Below are 19,923 nucleotides of genomic sequence, written 5' to 3' on the forward strand. Positions count from 1 at the left end.
GTTCCTTTCCTTCCTTAGATGATGGCCGGTGTCTGGGGATGGCGACGTGCTGCTGAGATGAGTAGCGCTGAAGGTGAGTGAGAGCATGAGGCGTGATGCGGCCCTTTCGTATTTGTATTTAACTGGGTTCTTTTTCTGTGTCTTTTAGGTGCCGCAACGTTTTCAGCGTGTATGCCGGTTATGAAGAAGAAATGCGGTGAGTAAGCGCGGTTGCGGCGCCTCTAGATGTTTCCACGCTAACCTGGAGTGTCTTTTCCCTCTTGCAGATGGATGACAAGTTCCAGAGACAGAGTTCCCCAGAGCGGCTGGGATTCAGGTAAGCGTTTGAAGCTCGTACAGTCTTTAAAAAATAAGCGAAGATTTTCTGAATGCTTACTAATGCCTTTTTTCTGTTCTTTTCCCTTTTCCTTAGGAAGCGGCGTGCCGGGATGGGAATGACACCGCCGAAGATGCTCGCAGAACAGAAGAAGCGATGAATGATGGGCAGAAGCGCTGCAAGGTAAGGCTGTTCCTAACAGTGTTCTTGTTCTTGCAGGAGCTGAGCGCAGAAGAAAGATGCAGGCCTACTGGAGACCGATCCGAACACGGTGAGTGTCACGCTGCAGGTGCAGAAAACGCAAAGCATGTTTCTCTGCCTGGGTGTGGCTTAAATAGTCTCTGGGTATCCCAGGTGCCTCTGGGCTGAACCACACCCAAAAGACTAGACCGCACATGCAGTTCTGGGAAGCGAAATATGTGGGGGCATCCATCTTGTCCCCATCCATGCACTACAAGTCCAATCCCCAATGTTATCCTATGGGAGTGAGTGAGTCTGGTGCCACAAGCGCCAAGTCTGACTCCAAGTGTGTCTTTGGAGGGATGGAGAGGCCCTTGAGTGCCATGTAGGTGATTGTGGCTTGGCTCCAGTCTGACATCTTGGAGGGCTGGGGACATGAGGGGCAGGAATCATGACAATATATGAATCAGAAAGAAAATCCCCAGATCAGGAATCTTTCTGGTATCACCAGAAACTCATTTGACCACTACCGACGGCCAATTGCAGCATTGAACTTGTGAACTCGCTGACACCTATACCAGTGTCTGATCCAGGCAAACTTTCACCAACATCCTCTTTGTCATTCCCTCACCAGATCTATGGACCCTAAATAGGGTCTCTGTGCTCTCTCCCTTTTCGTCCTCTCCCATCAATGGTGGCACCTGGTGGGAGGCCCTCCTGGCCTTCTTCCACTCCTCAAAGGTCATCATTAATGTTTATCTGAATGGTACCATCTTGGTCCGAGGCCCTCAAGCCAACATTCTCCTCTTTGATAGATGCTTCCCGCACCTCATCAACTTCCTTCCTTCTCCTGCTGTGACCTCTCTCTCTCCTCTCTGGCTTCCTTGCCTCCCACCTCTGCCTCCACCTTGCCTACCTTGCCCTCTCCTACTTCCTCTTCTGCCCCCCCCTCGGGCTCCTTCTATATCTCCGCAGGCTGTACCTCTGATTTGTTCCCATCCCCGGAAGTCTTTCAAGGACAGCAACCTTCTCCATTTTGCCACTCTAAACTCTCGCTCTGCTGTCAAACACTCCTCTGACATCTGCCGCCTTTGGGAGGAAATTGACCCCGATGTCCTCAGTCTCACCGAGACATGGTTCATGGCCAGCTCTGTCACAAGCTTTGACACTCTCCTCCCAGGAAGCTACAATATCCTCTCCGCGCCAAGATCCAAGCATTCAGGAGCGGGTGTAGCCCTGATCTTCCCCGAGTGGATTCCTGCCTCTGTCATTCCTACGCAGACCTCCTCATCCTTTGAATGCCTTGTCTGCCGACTCTGTCTCTCTCCTAGCCATTCCCTTACTGTGGCTACTATCTATCGGCCACCTGGTCAGATCTCCTCCTTCCACTCTGAGTAGGCGGACCTCCCCTCTCCCCTCCTGGCCTCGACCATTCAACTCCTCCTTCTTGGAGACTTCAACATCCACCTGGATGCTTTCTGTCCTTCCTCTGGACTCTTTTGTGACCTTTACAACTCTCTCTCTCACTCTATTTTCTCCCCTCTGGCTCGACTCACTCTGCAGGGCACACTCTAGATGTTCTGATCTTCTCAGACCTTCCCCTTTCTATCCCTCTCACCAATTCTCTCTCCTAGAGCGATCACTTTCTCCTTTGCTCCCAGCTCTCCCTCTCCTGCCCCCAGGCTAAGCCAACTCCAGCACTGCCACCTACCTTCTTGGTTATCCGACCCATGAAGCGTGTGTCAGTTGAGTCTTTTGCTGCCACTTTCTCACCCCTCCCTCCCCCTTTGGCTGGCTCACACCCTGACACAGCCCTTTCCATGCTCCACTCTGCTATTTCCGATACTCTCAATGTTCTTGCCCCTGTCATGAGGATCCACTTGAAGCCCAAAGCCAAGTGTAGTTCCTGGTATGACTCAGATCTCGTCACCTTCAAATGCAAGTGCAGGGAGGCTGAGAGGAAATGGCGTGCTTCTGGTACATCCTCCGACAAACTGGCCTGCCGCCTGCCCAAAAGGCAATACCTGCTTTCTGTCCGCACTAAGAAGAGAGCTCACATCCAAGCCCACATCTCTGCAGCATCTAGCAACTCGGCCAAACTCTTTAAAATCTGCATGGAACTGTTAAATCCTTCTGCAGTCTCTACCTCTCCTGTCCCCTCCCAGGCCCTCTGCATGGCTCTGGATTCTCATTTCATCTCTACAATTCCGGACATCCTGCCCCCTCTCTCTTCCTCTCCCCCTCCCCCCTCTACTCCCTGCTCTTCCTCTGGTCCTTCTTTGGCAACCTCTCCTCTGCCTTTCCCCTGTTCTCCCCTGACAAGGTTTCTAGACAAGTCCGATCTATGAAAGTCTCATCAAAACAGGTTCATCCCTGCTCCTCCAAAACCATCAAGGACCACATTGACACCCTGGCTCATGCTCTGTCCGACTTCTGCAATCACTCCTTCGCAACTGGAGTCTTCTCTTCCCCTTGAAGCACTTCCTTGTGCACCCTCTTCTTAAGAAACCCTCTGCCGACCCGTCTTGCCTGGCTAACTATCATCTGATCTCCATCACTCCCTTCCTGGGCAAACTCCTGGAAAAGCTGGCCATCTCCCAGCTTAATCTCCACACTGAATCTGTTGGTTGTCTTCATGACCATCAGTCTGGCTTCAGAGCTGCCAAGCACGGAAACTGCTCTCCTGAACATCTGTGCACACCTGCTCTCTAACCTTGATACCAACACCCCCTGTGTCCTCATCTTACTTGATCTCTCTTCTGCCTTTGACACGGTCAACCATGCCATCCTGCTCAACCGCCTCTGTGATAACCTGGGTATCACTGGTTAGGCCCTGGCTTGGCTGACTTCTTTCCTCTCTGACCGACCCTCCCAGGTCCAAATTGGGTCCTTCTTCTCCTCTAACTCTATCTCTATCTCTACCTGTGATGTCCTCCAGGGGTCTAACATCTATCCCTGGCTGTTCAACCAATACCTAGCACTTCTTGCCCACCGCATTGCAGCACTCTGCTCCAACTTTCAGTGCTATGCGGTTGACACTCAGTTCATTTTCAGGCTACCTTCGTCCACCTCTTCTCCGTCTCTCATCTCTGACTGCCTGTCTGCTATCCAGGAGTAGTGTGCCGCCAATGATCGCTACCTCAATGCCAGTAAGACTAAGATTTGCCTCATCGGCACACCCACTCCCTTCTTTCCTGTCACTCTCTGGCTGGCCTCTATTGGCCCTCTTCCTGTTCCCACCTGCGAGGCTAAAAACCTTGGGGACATCTTCGACTCCACACTCTCCTTCTCTCCTCAGATCTCTGACGTGTCTAAGAAGTCACACTACCATCTGCACCTCTTCAGAGGTATTCTTCCCTTCCTCTCCTTCCCCCAGAAGTTCACTGTCTCCAGAGCTCTGGTTCTCTCTAGGCTGGACTATTGCAACAGCCTCTTTCTAATCTGCCTGCCTCTACGATCTGCCCTCTGCAACTCATCCAGAACAGGACTGCAAGACTTGCCTTCGGCTTGAAGCCCAGGGATCATATCTCTCCAGGACTGAAATCGCTGCACTGGCACCCAGTGGCTGCAAGGATTAAGTTGAAAACCCTCTGCATTGTCCACAAGGCCTTCTGGGGCCTCAATACCTTTAACTCTCTTCCTAAATATCTTCCTTCTCGAGCTCTTCGCTCATCCGCCTCCAACTCCCTCAGGATCAGTCATTTCTTCAAGCAACAAGTTGGTGGTAAATCTCTTTCTTCGGCTGGGACCTCCCTCTGGAACAGCGTCCCTGCCTCCTTGAAACTTGAGGAGAACAACCTCTGGCTCCGGAAACACCTCAAAACCTTCCTCTTTGCTTCTGCTTTTTCTCCTCCTCTCCCCTGTTGAATTCTTGGCTGAAACCATACTGGTTACGTGGCCACCCTCTGATCTCGGGCCCAGGTTCTCTCCCCGCCAGTTACACACCTGCACTGCCTCCCTGGCAAACCCCGCACTTGAGGACTGTTTCTGTAGCCCTACAGTCCCCCACCAGCACTTGACACCTGATGTCTGCACTTACCCTTGCACTTGCCACCAGCTGGCCGTACTTTACATATTGGTATTTATTCTATTATCCCATGTACTGCATTGTCAACACCCCCCTCCCACTCCGACCTTTTCCTCTTCCCCCTGCACTTTCCTCCTTCCTGTTCCCCTGCACTTGCAGGATCTGAATGACACTTGGCCTAGTAGGATCGTTGTCTCTGTCTTCCCTCTGTTCTCCCTCCATTGCCGCATCGCGCCTTGAAACACTTGTGTATAGGTGTGTTATGAATGCCATATCATATCATATCATACTGCCTCCCCACTATGTAGAGATCTAATGCAGAGCAGGGAATATTCCTAAATGGAACTTAAAACCTCAACCAGCTACACTGGAGTAATAAGGAAGCAGACTGGCAGAATATCTCTGTCAGAGAGAAGAAGTCAGGCTGCTGGACAGTCAGTGGCCACCATGATTCCGCTGTGGGGGTGTTATTTCAGGATGCGCCATAGCACCACAGCATGTACTGGGCCTTCCCATCTCGGCCCCCCACCACCAGCATCACCCTTCCATACCTGCCGAACCTCTGGATTTTTCCTGGAGTCTCAGGAATTTTAACCATTTCTCCGGGTCTCCGGGTAAAACCCTGGAATCTCAGGAATTTTGGTGGGGGAACAGCTTTCACTGAGTCCTTTTTTTGTTTTGTTATGCTTGGAGGACTGTGCCGCCTCGGAGTCCCTGGCCGAGTATGGCTTTGTCTCTGCAGCAATGACTGTAACACTTCCGGCACATTGGCAACAAGAATGCAGGTGAAGCAAAATAACGCGCGTTTACTTTCCTTCACCTTTCATTCTTTTTTGCAGACTAGTTTCTTTTGCTTCCGTTCTTTTGCCCAGGTTAGGGTGGACTCAGCCCCATTGAACCACAGCCATCAAGTTTGCAGGCTGGACAACTCACCACTGCACTACATAACCTGATGACAACAACTAAGGTGAAATGTCCATTTCCTCACTGCAAAATTCTGGGAAAACCTCTGTTGGTTCTTGGAGTTTCCATGTGCACATTTTAACGTGTTGATTTTATGGAAGGCGAATGCAATTTGGGTGTTTGAGAAAAGGAAATTTAATGAAATATGCATATTTCAATTTGGACTGCACATTTCTGACGTCACATCACTTTACAACAGAGTTGACCTTTTTGACATGTGGGCGGAGCCATGTGTAAATGGGCGGAGGTTTGTGTGACTGTGGGCGGGGCATACATCTCAGGAATCTGCACCCTCCTGCTTTAGTGGCAGCCCCACGCTCTGCTCTCCCTGTTGTAATCCCTTCACATATTTGTTTTGCCTCTTTCAAATGATAGGGGAGTAGCTCATCAGGTTGTGCAGCTGTAGCTGAGATAACAGCTCTCAGGTGTACCTGGTGGTCATGGTTCATCCCCCAGCCCCTCCAGCCGGCCCTGGCTAGTAGCCCCCACTACTGGGGCGCGACCAGTAATGCCGGATTTCCAGGGACGCCCCAGTTCTGCTCAGCAGAATCTGCTGGCCTTGTGCATAGCTGAGTTTTGTTTTCTGCTTCTGGCTCCGAGTGTGGACAACTCAGCAGCTGGCGACGGTCACAAGGTGGCCTAAAAGATGGGTGGGACAATAAGGCTTCACACGAAAGTTGGGCAAAACCCACCGTCCCCCCAATTACGCCCATACTTGTGCATGTATTCAGGGGTCGATGTGTAGCCCGTCCGCGTCATTGTATTGGTCGAGCTTGTTTTGGTCTTTCTTCCAGGGCGCGTTGGGCTTGCTTTGTCAGCAGAGCTGCCTTCTGGGGCTTGCAGGGGGCGCTGGGGAGGGGGATGCAGCGATGCTCGGGATACTGTGTATCTGGAGCGGTGTCCAGGTGAGTGGGGCCCCCACAACACACCCCACCTAGCGCACTCACCCTGCCATCACCCCTGATTGCCACACCTCCACCCTGCTGCTGCACACTGCCCCACTGTGCACCACCTGCCCCCTCCCCACACCTGCACCCAGACTCTGATCCCAACCCATGCCCTCACCCCAGTCACCAGATGCCACAGAGCCTACTCACTCAGCTTCTCCCATCCTCTGCACACATCACCCCTGACTGCCACACCTCCATCCCTGCTGCTGCACCCTGCCCCACTGTGCACCCACACCTGCCCCATCCCCACACCTGCACCCAGACTCTGATCCCAACCCATGCCCTCACCCAGGCACCAGATGCCACAGAGCCTACTCACTCAGCTTCTCCCATCCTCTGCACACATCACCCCTGACTGCCACACCTCCATCCCTGCTGCTGCATCCTGCCCCACTGTGCACCCACACCTGCCCCATCCCCACACCTGCACCCAGACTCTGATCCCAACCCATGCCCTCACCCCAGGCACCAGATGCCACAGAGCCTACTCACTCAGCTTCTACCATCCTCTACACACATCACCCCTGACTGCCACACCTCCACCCTGGTGCTGCACACTGCCCACTCTGCACCCACACCTGCCCCATCCCCACACCTGCTCCCAGACTCTGATCCCAACCCATGCCCTCACCCCAGTCACCAGATGCCACACAGCCTACTCACTCAGCTTCTCCCATCCTCTGCACACATCACCCCTGACTGCCACACCTCCACCCTGGTGCTGCACACTGCCCACTCTGCACACACACCTTCCCCCTCCCCACACCTGCTCCCAGACTCTGATCCCAACCCATGCCCTCACCCCAGTCACCAGATGCCACACAGCCTACTCACTCAGCTTCTCCCATCCTCTACACACATCACCCCTGACTGTCACATCTCCACCCTGCTGCTGCACACTGCCCCACTGTGCACCACCTGCCCCCTCCCCACACCTGCACCCAGACTCTGATCCCAACCCATGCCCTCACCCCAGTCACCAGATGCCACACAGCCTACTGACTTAGCTTCTCCCATCCTCTACACACATCACCCGTGCCTGCCACACCTCCACCCTGCTGCTGCACACTGCCGCACTGTGCACCCACACCTGCTCCCTCCCCACACCTGCACCCACACTCTCATCCCAACCCATGCCCTCACCCTAGTCACCAGATGCCACACAGCCTACTCAATCAGCTTCTCCCATCTTCTGCACACATCACCCCTGACTACCACAGCTCCACCCTGCTGCTGCACACTGCCCCACTGTGCACCGACACCTGCCCCCTCCGCACACCTCCACCCAGACTCTGATCCCAACCCATACCCTCACCCCAGTCACCAGATGCCACAAAGCCTACTTACTCAACTTCTCCCATCCTCTGCACACATCACCCCTGACTGCCACATCTCCACCCTGCTGCTGCACACTGCTGCACCGTGCACCCACACCTGCACCCAGACTGTGATCCCAACCCATGCCCTCACCCCAGTCACCAGATGCCACAAAGCCTACTCACTCAGCTTCTCCCATCCTCTGCACACATCACCCCTGACTGCCACTCCTCCACCCGGCTGCTGCACAGTGCCCCACTCTGCACCCACGCATGCCCCATCCCCACACCTGCACCCAGACTCTGATCCCAACCCATGCCCTCACCCCAGTCACCAGATGCCACAAAGCCTACTCACTCAGCTTTTCCCATCCTCTGCACACATCACCCCTGACTGCCACTCCTCCACCCGGCTGCTGCACAGTGTCCCACTCTGCACCCGCGCATGCCCCATCCCCACACCTGCACCCAGACTCTGATCCCACCCCATGACCTCACCCAGTCACCAGATGCCACACAGACTACTCACCCAGTCACCAGATGCCACACAGACTACTCACTCATCTTCTCCTATCCTCTGCACACATCACCCCTGACTGCCACATCTCCACCCTGCTGCTGCACACTGCCGCACTGTGCACCCACGCCTGCCCACTCCCCACACCTGCACCCAGACTCTGATCCCAGCCCATGCCCTCACCCCAGTCACCAGATGCCACAAAGCGTACTCACTCAGCTTCTCCCATCCTCTGCATACATCAGCCTTGACTGCCACACCTCCATGCTGCTGCACACCGCCCCACTCTGCACCCACTCCTGCTCTCTCCCCCACACCTTCACCCAGGCTCTACTCCCAACCCATGCCTTCATCCCAGTCACCAGAGGCCACACGGCCTACTCACCCAGCTCCTCCCATCCTCTGCACACATCACCCCTGACTGCCACACCTCAATCCCTGCTGCCGCACACTGCCCCACTGTGCACCCACACCTGCCCCCTCCTCACACCTGCGCCCAGATTCTGATCCCAACCAGGCCCCCACCCCAGTCACCAGATGCCACAAAGCCTACTCACTCAGCTTCTCCCATCCTCTGCACACATCACCCCTGACTGCCACATCTCCACCCTGCTGCTGCACACTGCCCCACTCTGCACCCACACCTGCCCCCTCCCCACACCTGCACCCAGACTCTCATCCCAACCAATGCCCTCACCCCAGTCATCAGATGCCACACAGCCTACTCACTCAGCTTCTCCCATCCTCTGCACACATCACCCCTGACTGCCAGATCTCCACCCTGCTGATGCACAGTGCCCCACTGTGCACCACACCTGCCCACACCCCACACCTGCACCCAGTCTCTGATCTGAACCCATGCCCTCACCCCAGTCACCAGATGCCACAAAGCCTACTCACTCAGCTTCTCCTATCCTCTGCACACATCACCCCTGACTGCCACACCTCCACGCTGCTGCACACTGCCCCACTCTGCACCCACTGCTGCCCTCTCCCCCACACCTTCACCCAGGCTGGCTCCCAACCCATGCCTTCATCCCAGTCACCAGAGGCCACACAGCCTGCTCACTCAGCTCCTCCCATCCTCTTCACACATCACCCCTGACTGCCAGATCTCCCCCCTGCTGATGCACAATGCCCCACTGTGCACCCGCACCCACACCTGCACCCAGACTCTGATCCCAACCCATGCCCTCATCCTAGTCACCAGATGCCACAAAGCCTACTCACTCAGCTTCTCCCATCCTCTGCACACATCACCCCTGACTGCCACACCTCCACGCTGCTGCACACTGCCCCCTCTGCACCCACTCCTGCCCTCTCCCCCGAACCTGCACCCAGGCTCTGATCCCCACCCATGCCCTCACCCAATCACCAAATGCCACAAAGCCTACTCACTCAGCTTCTTCCATCCTCTGCACACATCACCCCTGACTGCCACACCTCCACCCTGCTGCTGCACGCTGCCCCACTCTGCACCCACACCTGCACATTCCCCACACCTGCACCCAGACTCTGATCCCAACCCATGCCCTCACCCAATCACCAAATGCCACAAAGCCTACTCACTCAGCTTCTTCCATCCTCTGTACACATCACCCCTGACTGCCACACCTCCATGCTGCTGCACACTGCCCTACTTTGCACCCACTCCTGCTCTCCCCCCCACACCTTCGCCCAGGCTCTGCTCCCAAACCATGCCTTCATCCCAGTCACCAGAGGCCACACAGCCTACTCACTCAGCTCCCCCTATCCTCTGCACACATCACCCCTGACTGCCACACATGCAGCTAGGGCCTGCACACTGCACCATTCTGCACCTACCCCATTCACCAGATGCCAGACTACTCACACAGATACTCCTATCCTCTGCACACATCACCCCTGACTGCTACACTCCACCATGCTCCTGGACATTGCCCCACTCTGCACCTAGGATCTGGACTCTGCTCCAACCCCAGTCACCAGATGCTGTATAGCCTAGTCACGCAGCTTCTCCCATCCTCTGCACACATCAGCCTTGACTCCCACACCTCCATGCTGCTGCACACCGCCCCACTCTGCACCCACTCCTGCCCTCTCCCCCACACCTTCACCTAGGCTCTGCTCCCAACCCATGCCTTCATCCCAGTCACCAGAAGCCACACTGCCTACTCACCCAGCTCCTCCCATCCTCTGCACACATCACCCCTGACTGCCACACCTCAATCCCTGCTGCCGCACACTGCCCCACTGTGCATCCACACCTGTCCCCTCCTCACACCTGCGCCCAGATTCTGATCCCAACCAGGCCCCCACCCCAGTCACCAGATGCCACAAAGCCTACTCACTCAGCTTCTCCCATCCTCTGCACACATCACCCCTGACTGCCACATCTCCACCCTGCTGCTGCACACTGCCCCACTCTGCACCCACACCTGCCCCCTCCCCACACCTGCACCCAGACTCTCATCCCAACCAATGCCCTCACCCCAGTCATCAGATGCCACACAGCCTACTCACTCAGCTTGTCCCATCCTCTGCACACATCACCCCTGACTGCCAGATCTCCACCCTGCTGATGCACAGTGCCCCACTGTGCACCACACCTGCCCACACCCCACACCTGCACCCAGTCTCTGATCTGAACCCATGCCCTCACCCCAGTCACCAGATGCCACAAAGCCTACTCACTCAGCTTCTCCTATCCTCTGCACACATCACCCCTGACTGCCACACCTCCACGCTGCTGCACACTGCCCCACTCTGCACCCATTCCTGCCCTCTCCCCCACACCTTCACCCAGGCTGGCTCCCAACCCATGCCTTCATCCTAGTCACCAGAGGCCACACAGCCTGCTCACTCAGCTCCTCCCATCCTCTTCACACATCATCTCTGACTGCCACACATGCAGCTAGGGCCTGCACAATGCACCACTCTGCACCTACCCCAGTCACCAGATGCCACCCAGACTACTCGCACAGCTACTCCTATGCTCTGCACACATCATCCCTGACTGCCACATCTCCCCCCTGCTGATGCACAATGCCCCACTGTGCACCCGCACCCACACCTGCACCCAGACTCTGATCCCAACCCATGCCCTCATCCTAGTCACCAGATGCCACAAAGCCTACTCACTCAGCTTCTCCCATCCTCTGCACACATCACCCCTGACTGCCACACCTCCACGCTGCTGCACACTGCCCCCTCTGCACCCACTCCTGCCCTCTCCCCCGAACCTGCACCCAGGCTCTGATCCCCACCCATGCCCTCACCCAATCACCAAATGCCACAAAGCCTACTCACTCAGCTTCTTCCATCCTCTGCACACATCACCCCTGACTGCCACACCTCCACCCTGCTGCTGCACGCTGCCCCACTCTGCACCCACACCTGCCCATTCCCCACACCTGCTCCCAGACTCTGATCCCAACCCATGCCCTCACCCAATCACCAAATGCCACAAAGCCTACTCACTCAGCTTCTTCCATCCTCTGTACACATCACCCCTGACTGCCACACCTCCATGCTGCTGCACACTGCCCTACTCTGCACCCACTCCTGCTGTCTCCCCCACACCTTCGCCCAGGCTCTGCTCCCAAACCATGCCTTCATCCCAGTCACCAGAGGCCACACAGCCTACTCACTCAGCTCCCCCTATCCTCTGCACACATCACCCCTGACTGCCACACATGCAGCTAGGGCCTGCACACTGCACCATTCTGCACCTACCCCATTCACCAGATGCCAGACTACTCACACAGATACTCCTATCCTCTGCACACATCACCCCTGACTGCTACACTCCACCCTGCTCCTGGACATTGCCCCACTCTGCACCTAGGATCTGGACTCTGCTCCAACCCCAGTCACCAGATGCCGTATAGCCTAGTCACGCAGCTTCTCCCATCCTCTGCACACATCACCCCTGACTGCCACTCCCCCACCCTGCTGCTACACACTGCCCCACTCTGCACCCAAGATCTGATACTGCCCCCAACTCAGTCTCTAGATGCCAAACAGCCTTCTCTCACAGCTTCTGCTATCCTCTGCACACATCACCCCTGACTGCCACACTCCACCCGCTCCTGGACATTGCCCCACTCTGCACCCAGGATCTGGACTCTGCTCCAACCCCAGTCACCAGATGCCGTATAGCCTAGTCACACAGCTTCTCCCATCCTCTGCACACATCACCCCTCACTGCCACACCCCCACCCTGAGCTGCACACTGCCCAACTCTGCACCCAGGATCTGCCACTGCCTCCAACCCAGTCACTAGATGCCAAACAGCCTTCAATTATTTGTACATTTGTAGAGCGCACAAAGGCAACTAGGCGCAAACACTTAAGAAGCTTCCATAAAAAATACATTGACATAGTAAAACACAGGTCCATTACACATCCAAGAAAATAGATTCAGAGATTAGCTACAGTTACATTGGTAAAGTATACTTGGTGTTTGTCGTAGTGGCAGTGGGGTGGTCAACTAAGGCATTACGACTGGTACAGTGACTGTGATGTAAGGGCAGACCTAAATAGTAGCTTTTTTTTTTTTTTATTTTTTTTATTTTTTTATTTACTTGTATATAATCCAGAAACAGATTTTTACAAGGACTGATTTCAGGTGAAGCAAATCTCGTTTGCAGTTTGAAGAGGTTTGTCAGCAGTATAAGCCACGGATTCAAGTTTCTCTCGTTGGTGGATCAGCGACAGTGATGATTCTTGTCTTTTTGATTGCAAGTTTTAGAAGTTTGGCGGCTGCCGTGTGCCATCGGGTCTTTTCGCCATTGATGATTCGATTCCACCAAATATCTTCGTTTCCTGCGAAAGAGGTGGCTGTCAGAGAGCTAAAGTAGGCGATTCCGGGTTGGTGCAAGGCAGGGCAGCACATTACTAGATGCTTTATTGATTCAGTCTCTTCAGAGTTTTGGCAGAGTCTGCAAAATTTTTCTTTAGATCTCGATCTAATGGCTAGAATTTCTTGTGTCGGTAACACGTTCAAACGAGCTTTCAAAAAGATTCTCATGAGTGATTTGCTGGGATATCTTTTGCAGTAAGCCATTGGCTCTTTCAGCTTGTTTGTATTCGCTGGCAGGTTGGCTAGAAGTTTATATGAAGTCGCTTTGTCGATGGTAGAGATCCAGTCCCAACAGTCTAGTTTGGTTTTGACCCTGGTAGGGTTGTTCTTCAGATCCTCTTCCGTACAAGCAATTAAGTGGAGTTTTTGTTTTTGTTCCATAGCCCACTTGTTCATGAAGTGGTTTTTGCCTATTTCAATTTCTTCGGCTATCATGTGGTAGATTTCCAGGCTGTCTGGGTGGATGACTTTCCTGTAGAGCTGCAACGTACTGTGATCTACCATTGCTTTGAGGGATATAAGGCCAAGTTCTCGTCTTATCGGCGCTACTGGTGTCAAATTGGGAAGTCCTAGGACTGCTCTCCAAATTAGACCTTCGAGTCTAAGCCAAAGATGAGAAGGAATTGCTGGTGTGGCTTCCATGCCGTACGTTAGAGAAGGGATAATTTTTGCTTTGTAAAAATTGATTGCTGGCTGAAGTGAGAATTTGCCATATTTTCGATCGACTGCTTTTAGTTGGGCGGCTAGGTTCTTTGCCTTAGCCCAAAGGGTTGCTTGCATATTCAGGGCCTTCTTTGTAGTTTCGAGTTGGACTCCTAGATATTTAAATGAGTCAACCACTTCGATTTTTGTCTCGCTTAGATGCCAGCAAAAACGATCTGTCTTTTTGCTCCCTGGTTTTTGCAGGATCATTATTTTTGTTTTGGATTTGTTGATCTCGAGGTTATTGTTGATGATGTAAGTTGTGAGATTATTTAGTTGACGTTGCAGACCGACCTGAGTTTGGTCGAGTAAGATCAGGTCGTCCGCGTACAGGAGTCTGGGGACCCTTGTAGAGCCTATTTTGGGCGGAAACGACCGTATCTGTTCCTGGCTGTCTTTAAAATCACTGAGGAAGGATATAAACAGGGCGGGGGCCAGCGGACAACCTTGCTTCACTCCGCGAGATGTTGGTATAGGCTTCGAGGTGAGACCTTGATTGTTTAGCCGAACCTTTATGCTAGTGTTCGCGTGGAGACTGATTATGGGTTCCAAGATGTTATCCGGGCAATGCCAAGATCTCAGTTTCGACCACAACTTGGGCCTGTCCACTCTGTCAAACGCTTGGGACAGGTCGACGAAAGCTAGGAAGATTTGAGGGGCTCCTGCTAAAACTCTTTCCTTTAGTATATTCAAACACATTATGTTGATGCTCGTACCTGCATTTTTTTGAAATCCTGTTTGCAGGAAATCGAAGCACGTCGAGGTAGAGGTCCATTTCTGGAAGTGTAGAAGGAGGAGTGAAGCGAACACTTTCCCGATGACGTCGAGAAGGGCTATTGGCCGATAGTTCAAGGGGTCCTCTCTTGCTCCTTTCTTGAAGATCGGGACGACCACAGCAGTCGTCCATGAGTCCGGAATCGTTCTTGTAACCTGACAAAGTTTGAAGATTGAGCTAATGAGGATTGACCATTCATCCGGATGTTGTTTTAGATCGAGGTTCGCTAGGCCATCGGGCCCGGGCGCTCTTGATGACTTTAATTTTAAAATTATGGACTTGATGTCGCTAATGTCAGTCAGGTCCACCCAGGTTGGGAGCTCTGTACGCTTTGTTTCTTCAACATAGCCTTCTGTTGGATGAAATAGGTTCATAAAGTGGGATGCCCATTTTTCTTCTGGGATTGGATTTATCATGTGCGAGTTTGGAAACTTGCTAGATTTGTTGATGAGTGACCGAAAATCGCGAGATTTTTTGTTGGTGAGAGCCTTCAGCATGTCTTCGGCATCCCGTTGATAAAGGCCGCTTCTTTCATTTCTTAGCCATTGCCTGAAGTTCCTCGTTTCTACGTTGAGGGCTTCCCAATCTTTTGGTAGGTTTGATGATGCTGCCACTCTTTTCAATTTTCTGAGGAATTTCCGTTTAGCTACAAGGGTAGGATTGTATTTATGGGTGTGTTGTTTATTTTGAATTTTAGAGATCTTCCCCGGTTTTTTGAAGGCCAACAGAAGGGGAATGTAGCTTAATCTGGCCACTCCGTTGTGAGATGCGGGTTCTGAGGTCAGGCTGGCAAATTGATCTGTTAGTTTGCGGATGTCTGGAGCAATCAATCGAAGACGGGTTCGTTGCGAATTGGTCTCGATTTGAGTTTCATAGAGTTGCGCAAAGGTCTCTTTATTTCTGAAAATCAGGTTTAGTAGATTGTGATCACTGTGCTTTGTTTTAATGACGTTGAATGACACTAGGTTGGAATACACAGGATCAGAGACGAAGATATAGTCCAGGGTGGCTGATGACGAGCCACGTTCCCAGGTTGGTATCAGGGTGTCGGGGTCTGATTTAACGGCTGAGTTAAGAAGGTTTCTAGATTTCATAATGGCGTTCCAAGCGGAACCTCTATCTGATGCAGAACAATTGGTAAGATCACGTCTGGTTGTGACGTTGGCTGTAGAGCAGTTCGCATTAAGGTCACCGCAAATCACAATGTTCGAAGATTTATATTTGATAGTGATTTCGTCGATTGTGTTGGACACCTTTTCACACATGGTCGCTGAAGAGGTCTTTTGGGGGTTCCAATAGACGTTAATAATTGCTACCGAGTCCTGGGTTATAGGTTTGATTGATGAATTTTCGGTGTTCCAAGTAGTCAAAATGGCCAGAATTTCATAACTGCGGGCAAGGACTTTTGTGATGGTTATACCAGATCCAATGCGGGTTGCTGTTAGTAGTCCCGACGAAGGGCGACCCAATGGTCCTTTAGAGGCTGGGGATATTTCAATGCGGTAACCGTCAAGGGCCGGTTTTTCGCATAGCCGCGTTTCTTGAAGGCAAATGATGTCGTACGGACTCAGATCTTGACTGTCAGACTTAGTAAGGTGGACGTGGCCTCTAGTGTTCCATGAGGCAATGCTTATGTTTGTTCTCGACGATAGTTGCTGCAAAGATTTGGATGTGGGTGACGTCTCTACAGCGTCGCCCAATGGTTGCTATTTCTTCACCCCTGGAGTCAGGACGTTGCGGAACCAGTTCCATTTGTTTACCTTGGCTGACTTTTCGGGCTCGTTTCGGGTCTGCTTTGTGGTATTTCTCGAGGTTCTGTCGATCGAAGGAGCCTCTTTGCTGGCGTGGTATCTCGGCCTTGTAGTTGCGGAGTGACCATGATGCCGTTCAGAATTGTGTTTTTGTCTACGGTCTTCACTGTGCTCCACTCTCTCCTCTCTCCTTGAAGTTAATCTTCGGCGTGTTGTTGTAAGGCGACCATCTGAAGGTGATCTGTTATTTGACGAGCGCTTTTTGGATGGTGATATTGGGCTTCTTCCCCTTCTTGCTGATCGATAGAGATCTTCAGTGCGTGACTTGAATCTATAATTTTTTTTCGGAGACATTCTGTAGCTATCTTTTAGTGGATCTTTGGGGATCAAGGAGGGGATCTCGTAGAGGTTGAAGCCCAGTAGGGCTAGTTCGGCAAATATGTCATGTTGTAGATTGTCCAGTGCAGATTTTTTGATGTGTAAGTAAGCCTTCGCTTGATTCTTTCTGTGGTATGGTTCGATTAGTGTGAAGTCGGCTGATTGTAAATGCTGAAGAGTTTTCACCTTTTTTAGTGTTCTCAAGACCGTGTTACGGTTTAAAATCATGTACCGGTCGTCGGACGTTTTTTGTTCGATTTTGAACAGACGAGTTGGAGGAAAGGTCTTCCTACTCGAAGTGACGTGGTTTTCCAATCCCTGTCTCAATATGCTCGGATTCAGGTTGGTACGGTTTGATTCAGGAGATGATGCTGTTGAATGGTTCGAGATCGTAATGGCCAAAGGAGGCTTGTTAATTTTGTGGACGATTGGGATTGACGTGGTGAATGAGATCTTTTCAGTTCTGGTGGCTTGGCTCGGTGAGGGACCGTCAGTTTGGTCCAGATGTTGGCTTATGTTCATCAATGAACTCTGGGCCAAGAATTCGTCGACAGATTTTGGGGAGGAGGAAATACAGATGACTGAATTGTTTGAGCTAGGTTTTTGCTGTGGTGTGGTTGGTATGTCTTTTGAAGATTCTTTTTGTTTTGTTCTTCCTGCCATCAACGGGTCAAGGGCCGATACTGTTTGAGCCGCGGGGGAGAACGTTGCGTTTGTCGCAGAGATTTTTAGCAATGGTTTACTGTTTATGCTCTGTGTTGTCTTTTGTTGGTTTTCCTCTGGTCTCTGATATTTGGGCGCTGCTCGGTTTGATTGTGTATGCTTTTCCGTTTGACTTTTGAAAATCAGGGCTGGTTGTGGAGAAGGTGCCACAATTTCTGTTTGGGACTTTTTATCTAATGCTACTGGCGAGGTTGCTTTGGGACGGTTTGAGAGCTCTTCTAATCTCCTCAGCTTTGAGTCCAACATCGCGCTCTGTTCTCTGTTTCGTTGTTCAAGGGCTGTTATGAAGCCTTCGATAAATATCATTTTGGTATGCATCATTGCAGTAAGAACGTTGCTGTCCTTCAGTGAGTCGTTGATGGCTTCGTAAAGCTTTCCAAATGGGGCTAAAGCTATTGTGATTGCAGACATGATGACTGGGAGGTCAGGTTTTTTCGAAGGTGATGACTTTGCTTCCGAAATTGTGATTTCGCTCAATCTTCTATTTTTTGGCGGGGATCTGGATCGTGGGGTAGAGTGAGGCAATGTGTCTGATGGTTGTTGGAGGTCATCTGTTTGAGGAGAGACCTCGTCTGGAATGAGAAAGTGATCAGCCAGAGGTCGAGTTGCACAGGACGTCGGCGGTGTATTGTTTCCCAATTTGTGCACTTGTATGGGGGAAGAAGAGGTTTCGTTAGCCTGAGGACCCGGGGGTTTAGGGGAAGGGTACTTGCTTACTTCAATGATGTTGTATTCCATGGCTGAGGAGGGGTGGGTGCCCCTTGGATTCGGGCTCGTTGGATCAGTGGTCGCTCCCTTTGGTTCGGAGTCTTTGTTCACGGGGACGCCTGAGAGCACTTCGTTAGAGCCGTTTGATGTTTGCCTTTGAGGGTCGAGGGTCACTTTGTGTGGATCTAGAACAGCATTCGCTTCTTTACGTTGGGGGACCTCGTTGTTTAAGTTGGTCGGAATCTTTTTCGGCGTTGGTTCGCAGCTGGGCGGACTAGTTGGGTCACTTTGATCCATTCGTTGGTTTTGAAATGGTAATTTGTACTGGCCGTGGGTTGGAGTCCCCGGCATTAATTTTCTTGCTTTGTTCATGGGTTGGAGGTCCTGAATGGCCTCCAAAATTTCAGCATCAGAGAGTTCTTTCGACTGGTCCAGTTTCCTTTTGAATTGTTTATTTATGAAGTCTTTCAGTGCACTGGACAAAAGGGGGGCGGGTAGAGTCCGCTTCCCTGTTTTCGTTTCTTTACTTGTTTTTTTGTTCGCGCTTATTTTAGACTTTTTGTTTCTTTTATTAGTTTGTTTGCAAACTTTTTTCGGATCGGGAGTTTTAGGATCGGGCGTAGAGTCGGTCTCTAGAAGGATGTTGGGGTTGTCTGACCGCCTTTCCGGGGTGAGAATAATGGAAGTAACCCCCGGTTTCAGAGAAGGGGATTTGCTGGTGACGTACAACGCTGCGTCGACTGTTTCCACATTGAACTGTGTAGGTATGGAATCCCAGTCGGCCGGTGAGGGGGCCCAAGTGGTCCGGAGAGAGGCACTGTTACTTTGCGCTAGGGGTGGGGCATGGACTAGTGCCTCCACTTCAATTGTCGCTGTGATCGTAGCTGAGGTTTCGTCCGTAGAAAGGAACTTAGTAGCACCCTCCGGAGCAGCACACATGGTTGGGGCGGAGGATTGGTCTGACTGAGCGCCGGGAGCTGACGCCGTAATGATGTTCAGGTGCGGCTTGGCGAGCTCCTGTGTCAAAGAGCTGCCGCGCTCATTTGAAGGCCCTGCCTCAGCCGAAATCGACTTGCTCCTAGAGAAGCGGGTCCCAAAGCCCTCGCCGCTGGCGGGCGGTGCAGGAGCCTGGCCTTGCCGTCCTCCGACAGCCGAAGCCAGGGGGTCCCTCGTCTCATTTACGAGACGGTGGGGCAACGCCCGCCAGGCGGGGGATGGGTCGCAGAAGGAACTGGAGCGGGGCGCCGTGTCGATAGGGCAAGAGGTCTGGCGGGTCTCCGTTTGTTGAAACGCTGCAGCGGATGACAACAGACCTTAAGTCCTTAGTGCGGGGGAGGGCACGGGGAAGGAAGAGGGTGAAGGTTCAACCGTGGCACCGGTCCGTGTTGTTTTAGTCCGCCCGAGGTTGGGCACTTCGTTTGCTGGGGTGGGTGTAGAACCATTCACAGGATTTGTGGGGTTTTGGGGATCGTTTGATGAATGAAGTACGGCGTTAGATACTGGGATCGTGGCGCCGGGGAGGTCTACGAAATTTTGGACCTTTCGGTTTGTGTGGTTTAGAGGCCGACTCGAAGGAGGTGCGGAGTCGGCCGTGTTCGCCGTGGGCGCTGTGACCAGAGTGCACAAAGAGGTGTTGTTAATTGCCATCGAAGAGGGCCTGGGCTCCTTTAATTTATTTGTGCATGGTATTAATTTGGCGTTCTTACCATCAGATGTTTTTGAGGAACTCCGTAGTACTCGCAAAGAGGCCTCTGAAGTGAAATATGTTTCGGACT

At 52.4% G+C, this 19,923-nt stretch overlaps 1 protein-coding gene across 1 annotated transcript in view; it reads left to right on the forward strand.

The window, feature by feature from the left end:
- The first annotated feature begins 6,309 nt into the window (after window positions 1–6,309).
- LOC138563989 (zinc finger protein 345-like) overlaps window positions 6,310–19,923 on the forward strand; it is a 41,518-nt gene continuing 27,904 nt past the window's right edge. Inside the window, exon 1 of the mRNA XM_069642878.1 lies at window positions 6,310–6,391. The gene's annotated coding sequence lies outside the window, so the exon portion shown is untranslated. The remainder of the gene's footprint in view (window positions 6,392–19,923) is intronic.

The sequence above is a fragment of the Ambystoma mexicanum genome, chromosome 1p (assembly GCF_040938575.1).
Source record: "Ambystoma mexicanum isolate Mex_15411 chromosome 1p, UKY_AmexF1_1, whole genome shotgun sequence".
Taxonomy (NCBI): Eukaryota; Metazoa; Chordata; class Amphibia; order Caudata; family Ambystomatidae; genus Ambystoma; species Ambystoma mexicanum.